The sequence below is a fragment of the Alexandromys fortis genome, unplaced genomic scaffold, assembly GCF_014885135.2.
Source record: "Alexandromys fortis isolate MF-2015 unplaced genomic scaffold, M_Fortis_MF-2015_v1.1 scaffold_677, whole genome shotgun sequence".
Classification (NCBI taxonomy): Eukaryota; Metazoa; Chordata; class Mammalia; order Rodentia; family Cricetidae; genus Alexandromys; species Alexandromys fortis.
The window spans coordinates 30,039-38,467 of NW_026068563.1; the positions used below are offsets into that span (position 1 = coordinate 30,039).

The following is an 8,429-nucleotide window of genomic DNA, read 5'->3' on the forward strand; positions in this document are numbered from 1 at the left end:
TGGGAGGCTGGGAGGAAGCGGAAACTTTTTTTTTCCTTTTCATAATAAAAATAAATAAATAAAAAATAAAAAAAAGTGCAAATTGGCTATGGCTACATATCAAGGAGGTTTCTAGAATGAATTAATCTTTGGGGAATGACCATATTGTTTATTAACTTTAAAATAGCTTTTAACTTTAACATAATAAAATTACATATAACAAAACAGGTATCAAGCAAGAATTACAATATTTATATTTACTTTACCTTTTATCATAAGTAAGGAAAACTATAACTATCTATTTTTTCTTCAACTATATCAAAGACTCCAGAAGATAGAATATTACCTAAGAAAACAGGAAGTACATTGTAAGCAACTTCCAAAACTCGAAAAATGACAGAGACATCTCACTGTCTGGTCAGTTACCAAAGTTCTTCTCTATCATTGTGGCGTCCAGCTTCAGCCTACAGGCCAATAGTATCCAGCAGACTTTTTCATGAAGCATGAAATTTCAAAGACAACTCTGCCTATATTGGTAGTTTGCCAGTCACCTTCTTCTGTATTCTGCAGAATGTCTTGCAGATTCTTTCATGAAACAGGAACCCCAAAGGATCGTCTCACCTTTAGGCAAGTTCAGCAGTCATTTCTCAGTGGGTTTTGCATGTTCAGTTCAACTAACAACCTCGATAAGGAGCCTTTTCAATGCCCATCATTTTCTTAAAGAAGCTGATGCTGCCAGGAGCAGATGTGTCTCACTATCATGAAAAGTCTTAAGTTCATTTACATTTTAAATGTCTCTGAAAGATCTGAAGAATACCCATCTAACAAAAATACATCTCTGTACATCTAGAAAGTCTAACATGACTACAAGCTTGACTATTATAGATAAGTATCTATTAACATATATTTCTTAATTATACATTACATTTTAAAATGAGCTACACAAAAATAATACCTTAATCAAGATCAGCTACATATAACAAATTTACCTTAAATTTGTATCAATATAGCAAGATCCATACAAATGCAAAATACCCCCCTCTATAGCTTAAACCCCTCTAAGTGTAAAGAAGCATTTACAAACAATATTTGAGAATATGGGCACAGTACTGTCCGAACTCCTTTCTGCTTTTTATAGGGAAAAGAATTTTCTTGGGAGGGGGGTGTTTACAGCAACCTTTCAGGAGGTTTTGATCCATTAAACCATATTGGTCTGGAAGCAATCCACAGGTTCTCATCTTCTGTGAAAACTAAAGAAGAACCTCCTTTCCAAAGCAACATATCCTCAGACTAAAATTTTGGAATCAAGATACCTTTATGTTGGTTTAACTTAGCAGTCCATACAATGAAATGTCTCTCTGTACTTAGCTCTTTCACAGTCAAAAAAATTCAAAGAAAACACAATAATATACATAATCTAAACTCTTTGTGTATTTTCCATCTTTACACGGCTTATTTTTCTTTACTCCTTTTAACCTATGACTGTCTATACTCTGTCTCTTTAAAGACATTTTCACTTATTTTTCAACTCTCTTCTTTCTCTCTTCCAAGCATACTCTTTTTTTTCTCTCTTTTAAGGCTACGTACATTTATCCAACACTGTGACCCATTTAGGTTTCTTTTATGTCTGAATCTGTCTTTATTGCCTTATCTGTAATTCTTTACTGTCTGGAAGAGCTTTTAAAATGGTAAGCAGATCAGTTTCAGTTGCTCTGGATGCTGGCTCTGCCTCTCTCCACTTTCAAAATGGTAGACATGCCATTACTGCCATGTCTCAGAAAAGCTGCACTTATCACTTTAACTCTGAGAATGAGTGTGCACAAATGAAGCCTTTTTATCTGAGTAATAGCTAAATCTGTCATACAGCACACTGCACGACCTGGAAATATCTCTGTGTATGTTGGCAGGAATCTGCCATGCTCTCCTGCTTGTGCACACGTAGTAGAATTGATTCTACCAACTGCCCAGGAGGGGAGCGCTGAGCCATGGGCATGGTCGCAGTTTCTTTCCTCCAGACCCTGAGTAGACACACAAACACCTGAGCCCACAAATGCCATTAAAAAGCTCTATAGCTAGCGTTTGCACTGGCAGCATGGAATAACCACACAGAAACTATAGTAATTAAATCACTGCTTAGTCCATTAGCTCTCACTTATTATTGGCTAACTCTTACATATTAATTTAACTCTTCTCCATTAATCTCTGTATCACCATGAGGTCGTGGCCTGCCAGCGAAGATTCAGCACTTCTATGGTGGCAAACCCATGGAGATGCCCAAATGGGCTGGTATCTTAAAGGCTACTGGCTGAAGGAGCTGAATGTGCTCCCACATTACCTCCCCTTTTTATTTAAATAAGAGAGTTCCAAACCCAATATAAAACTATATACACTAGGAACAGATATCAAGAATAAATAGAATTACACCCAGCATAAACAATATTAAGCAAGGAACATGTGCTAAATGTTTTAATAAACATTCTATCTTATGGAGTCTAAGTCTTCTATGGAAAATGGCTTGGCTAGATCATAAGAGTACAGTAACTATGACTATCTAATCTTCAACCTCAGCGAAGGCCTAAGAAGAGACATAATATTACTTAAGCAAGCAGGAAGTACAATCAACTGGCTTCCAAAGCAAGTGATATATGACTGAGACAATTAGCCAACTGAGCAATCACCCAAAGTCTCATTTTGCCACATTGAAGCAACCAAATTTGGCTAAGGCCTACCTTAATTGACAGAGCATTTCAGAGGCAGGAAAATTTTCAAAACCGTCTTACCCAGTCTTAGTAAGATTTGACAGTTCTGCTTAGCCATTTCTGGATACTATATAACTTGTCAGTAGTTGAGGCATTGTCAGTTCCTTGTCCAAAGGCCAGTTTTGACAAGAAGAACACAAACTCCAATGGATTGTGTTCAGTGTTCAACATCCTCTCAGGAATAGATTGGTGCTGTCAGAAGCACTCATGTCTCATGTCAACAGAACCCTAAATTATTAAAATGCCATGTTCCACAGGTCCTTGAAGTGGTTGAAGATTACCTAACTGGACAGAATATAATCTCTATGTATCTAAAGAACCTAATTTATCTGATTGTATGTGCAACAAACATGAAAAACTATTGACTTATAATAATTAATACCTGTATAACTTAAAGACTAAAACTTAATGTCAGAATATTAAATAATTTGTAAACAAATGTGTAACAAATGAGAATGATGACCTCAAAATATAAACAACCTATAAGTATCTTAATCAGGGGTAGCAGTAATATATAATACAATATGAAAATATACCCTAAAAGTTGTATCAGTATACAAAATGTGCTATACCGAGACAGAAACACACATACATACAATCTGACAAAAGAACTTTGCATAGATGAATAAACAATGTAGACAAAAGAAACAAATACAATTTGAACTTGTATCAATATACAAAAACTATACCAATGTAAATTATCCATAAATAATAGCTCACAAGTATTCACTCTATTACCCACTATTACTGCCCCCCTTTTCTTTGAACAAACATAGATTTCACCCCAACCCTCTGCCTTGTATGAGTCATAATATCAACCCCTAAACAGTGTTCCCAACTCTAAGGACAAACTTTTTGGGGATAGGGGAATGTCATCTTTTAGAATTACTTCCTGCTGTCATGGGGGTGATATTCTCTGAAAAGAATCCTGTAAAAATTAAGTGGTGCTTAAGCTCCAAAATTACTGTCTAGCACAGTTGCAAACAATTTCTGAGCAGTCAATGGGTTTTTTGTTAGTTTTTGTTTTTATTTTCAAAGTTTTCATTTGGAGTTCTGCCAGAATATAAGAAGGTGAACCATTTCAGCAGCTGGTACCCAAAAGAGCGGTCTTATAGTAGCACTGTCTATATCACGATGTCATCTCAATTAGGTGCAGTGGTTGCTATGGGGCCTCATCTTCTTCCTAGAAGCTTCAAAGTTTACAGCAGGAAAAGGATCTGTAGGAAAATCTATTGTTCATCATGGAAAACTTAAACATCATTCATATAAACAGACATACAATGAAGAATGTGATATAGACAAAATAGGCATGGAGAAAGTAAATTTTTTCTAAAGTCTTCCTTCTGTCTTATAACAGATGGCTCATGATATGAGACAAAAAATCTGAATGTTCATTTTAACAACAAGCTTGGATTTAGAGAGGTACAAAGCCACTTCAAAACCAGATATACACACATATGTGTGTGTGTGCGTGTGTGTGTATAAATTGCAAGTACCTGGATTCATAAGCCATATTTTGTTTTCTAGATGCCTCTTAGTGGATAATCATTTTTCCTTCTGTCAGCAGATTATAGAAAGAGCAAGTAGGACACCTCCTTATAATGTCCTTAGCTTGTTGCCATGTAATAGAAAACTCTTTATTTAAACCTTTTCTAGTGACGTGATTTTTTTTTATAAATTTCAGAGGCCTGAAACAGGTTTCCAATCAATAATTGATCAATTTCTGCATTATCTTGCGCTAGAGGACCTGGCAGACCCATATGGGATTGAATGTGTGTTATGTACATAGGACAAAGCCTATTCCTGATCATGTCTTGCACCTGGATAAACAATGAAGTCAATTTTCTATTAACAGGTGTAAATTCAGCAGTTTCAATATGCAAGATAACTCTTTTCGCATATTGTAATTTGGTAAGTATATTAAGAAATTCTATAAAATCCCTTATCACCATAAGAATGGCAAAAAAATTTCACCTTCTGGACAGAATTATAAGGGCTTTTTTCCACCTTACTCAATTTGTCTGATTTGTAATCTGCCTTCCCTGATTTATTAGCATCAGTATGAAATGTATAGGCTCCAGTCATCAGAGCATCACAAACGATATGAGGAAGAATCCAAGAAGTCCTCTTTCTGGGGTTAAGTCAATCGCTTTGGGGATAGTTGCTATTAATTTCTCCAAAAAACTTAGCACAAGCTCTTTGTCATGGTTCATTTTCATCCCATAACTTTTTATTTCATCAGTAGTGAAAGGCACTATAATTTCTGCTGGGTCTATACCTGCCAGCAGACAAAGTCTCAGTTTACCTTTTATAATTAATTCAAAGATGTTTTCCACATAAGTTTTTAATTTATTACTTGGTTTATGTGGTAAAAAGATCCATTCTAAAATAATATCTTCCTCTTCATTAAAATTCCCATAGGAGAAATTCTGGAAGTCAGTATGACAAGAATACAACTAGGATTTCGATTCACCCTATCCACATGTGACTCCTGCAATTTTTTCTCAACAATTGTCAGTTTCTTTTCTGCTTTAGCTGTGATTCTCTGGGACTATTAAAATCTTTATCACCATCTAATGCTTTGTTTAAATGAATTATTAGATAAGGTGTTATTGCAACAGCTGGTAGTAGGCTGGAAATGTCTCCTAACAATCTTTGAAAGTCATTAAGAGTCCGTAACTGGTCTCTGCTAATTTGTACCTTTTGGGTTCTAATTTTTTGTAAGCCTATTTTATAACCTAGATAACTGACAGAATCTCCTCTCTGTATTTTTCAGGAGCAATCTACAATCCCTATTTAGGTAAAACTATCTTTATTTCTTCAAACATTCTTTCTAAAGTGTTATAGACATCCATGTAATGGTAAATTTTATAAGAAATTGCTTACACATTATTTCGAATGGCTGACTTACAAAGTATTGACACAGGGTGAGGTTGTTGAGCATTCCTTGTTGGAGGACAGCCCACTGGTACCTCCTAGTAGGCTGAGAATTATTACAAGTAGGCACTGTGAAGACAAACTTTTCTCTATCTTTTTCTTGTAAAGGTATAGTGAAGAAACAGTCCTTTAAATCAATAACTATGAGAGGCCATCACTTTGGTAATGGAGAGGGCAGAGGAATTCCAGATTGCAGAGGGCCCATTGATTGAATAACCTTGTTGATAGCTCTAAGATCTGTCACCATTCTCCATTTTCCAGATTTTTTTCCTTAACAAATAAAGGAGAATTTTAAGGCTGATAGATTCTTCTATATGTCAGGCATCTTGTACCAGCTCTTGTACCATGCTCTTGTACCAGCTGTTCTAAAGCCTGAAACTATTCCTCAGCTAGGGGCCATAGCTTAACCAATATTGGTTTCTCAGTCAACCATTTTAAAGGCAGGGCTGTTGGTACATCTAAAGGGTTGTCAATTGCTTTGTGTCCTTGTACAGCCCAAAAGGCCACTGTTCATCGTCTGTAATATCTTCTAACAGTTTCCTCAGAAACATAAGCTTTAGGGGCTTCAGGAATATTAATCTGGGTATTCCATTGCTGCAATAGGTCATGACCCTACACATTCACTGCAATATTGGATATATATGGCCTTAGTTTTCCTATTTGCCCTTCTGGCCCTGTGCATTCAACCCATCTTGTGCTTTGTCTTTCCCAAGATAGGGTTCCAATTCCCATGGACTGAACATCTACCTCCTGAAGAGGCCAATTCAGATGCCAAGATTTTATATTAATGATACTTACATCCACACTATGTCTAATAAGCTTCAATAAAAATGCCATTTATACACACTTTTAGCTTTGGTCTTTGGTCATTTATAGAAGTCTGCCAGAATATACCTTTCCTCTGTCTCAGCAGAGCTCTTGACTCATTCTCCACATTTATCTCATCATTCAGACCAGTATTGCTTTTGACAGCAAGCATGGGACTGTTTAATTTTCCTGACGAGACTCATTCTCCACAGTAACTGGGAATGACTGGACCATAACTGTCATGGTGGCTTGTGAGAGCTCCCTGCCCCATGCTGTTTCCCAACGGCATCAGATTAAAATTCATTGGTCCAATGTCAGCCTTTGCCACACCTCCTGCATATGCCTGAAGACTGAGACCTCCTATTTGTGTCATTTCCAGAAGAGTCAATATTCCTGGAAACCTATTGCCTACACTCCCTTCTCATCTGTCCCATTCTACCACAGTTAAAACATCTGGTATTTTGATGTCTTCTCTTACCATTGTAAATTGATTCTCCTACCCACGCTTCAGTACCATAGTCAAGTGTCTCCACATTCAATGTTTGTAAAACTCATTCATCCATGGGTGCTGATCTGATCTTTCAAGGCCCCAGGATCTCTTTGCACTCTATGTTGGCATTCTCATAAGCCAGAGATACAATTATTATATGTCTAGCTTCTGGGTCAGTTATACTTATTTCTACATCCCTAGTTAATCTTTGCAAAAACTCACTAAAAGTTTCTCTCTGACCCTTTTTAACCATAAGATATGATTCAACTCCCTTTCCTAGTTCCTGAATTCTATCCCAAGCCTTTAAAGCTGCTGTGGTACATAGGGACAAGGTGTGGTCATTATAGAGAGCTTGATCCTGAGGATCAGAGTAAAGTCCTTCACCTAGAATTTGGTCTGGGGAAATCTCAGTTCCTTTCGCTTTTTCTTGTTGCTCTAAAATTCTTGCTTCCTCTTTAAGAAAGCATCTCCAATGCAATTGTGGTCCACATTCTAGAACAGCTGAGCTTAACTGAGTCCAATAATGAGTTGTGGCTTTGCTACTGAAAGCCCACATTTTAAGTATTTCCCTAACATAAGATGAATGTAGTCTGTAAGCTACAATTGCTTGTTTAATTTCTATTTAATCCCATGTATATTCTTGACAAGCTTAGGGTATTTGGAGCTGGATACCTTTTCTGATGTTACTACTGAAAAGTCAGGTATAACTCTGGGAAAGCTATCCTGGAGAGTTTTACATACTGATGAAGTTAAATTTTGCCTTTATACCTTTTGCTCCTGGTCATCAAAGTAGATAATTCCCTCAATCTTTTCAAATCTGTTTACCAATGCCTTTTGAAAGTCTAGACCTCCTGTCCAGTATTCTGCTCTAATGCCCTCATGGAGGATTCTAAGGTATAAAGTCTGTCCAGTAGAGATAATGTCCAACTCATCCTTGGACATAATCTCCATGGCATGCATTTTACCTTCTTGGAGAGACATTCTATAAGTCAATCTGTAATACCACTTCAACAGAGTCCGATTAATACATTCAACAGTGCCAATTCTCTCAAATAATGTTTCAGCACCCACTGCCATGACAAAGTTTTATGTTCCAAATTAGCTGTTTCCTTCTCCAGAGTGCTTAATCTCTCTTTATATGAACTACTTTTATGTGTCAAATCAGCTGTTTCCTCCTCCAGAATGCTGAATCTCTCTTTAAATGAATTACTACTATATGCCAAATTAGCTTTTGCTTTCTCCAGAGTGGTGAATCTCTCTCTAAATAAATTACTATCAGACTGTACCTTTTTCAAAGATATCTCAGTTGACCGAGTCTTGCTAAGCAAAGTCCTAGTATCCTCCTTCAGATGTGCAACAGAGACCCACACTGGAGCACTGGACTGAGCTCCCAAGGTCCCAATGAGAAGCAGATGGAGGGAGAACACGAGCAAGGATGTCAGGACCACGGGGGGGGG

General features: G+C 36.9%; 1 pseudogene; it reads right to left on the reverse strand.

Annotated features, from left to right (window-relative positions):
• Positions 1-7,932, reverse strand: part of LOC126495864 (actin-related protein 2/3 complex subunit 2-like) — a 28,620-nt pseudogene extending 20,688 nt beyond the window's left edge.
• Between the last annotated feature and the right edge of the window lie 497 nt (positions 7,933-8,429).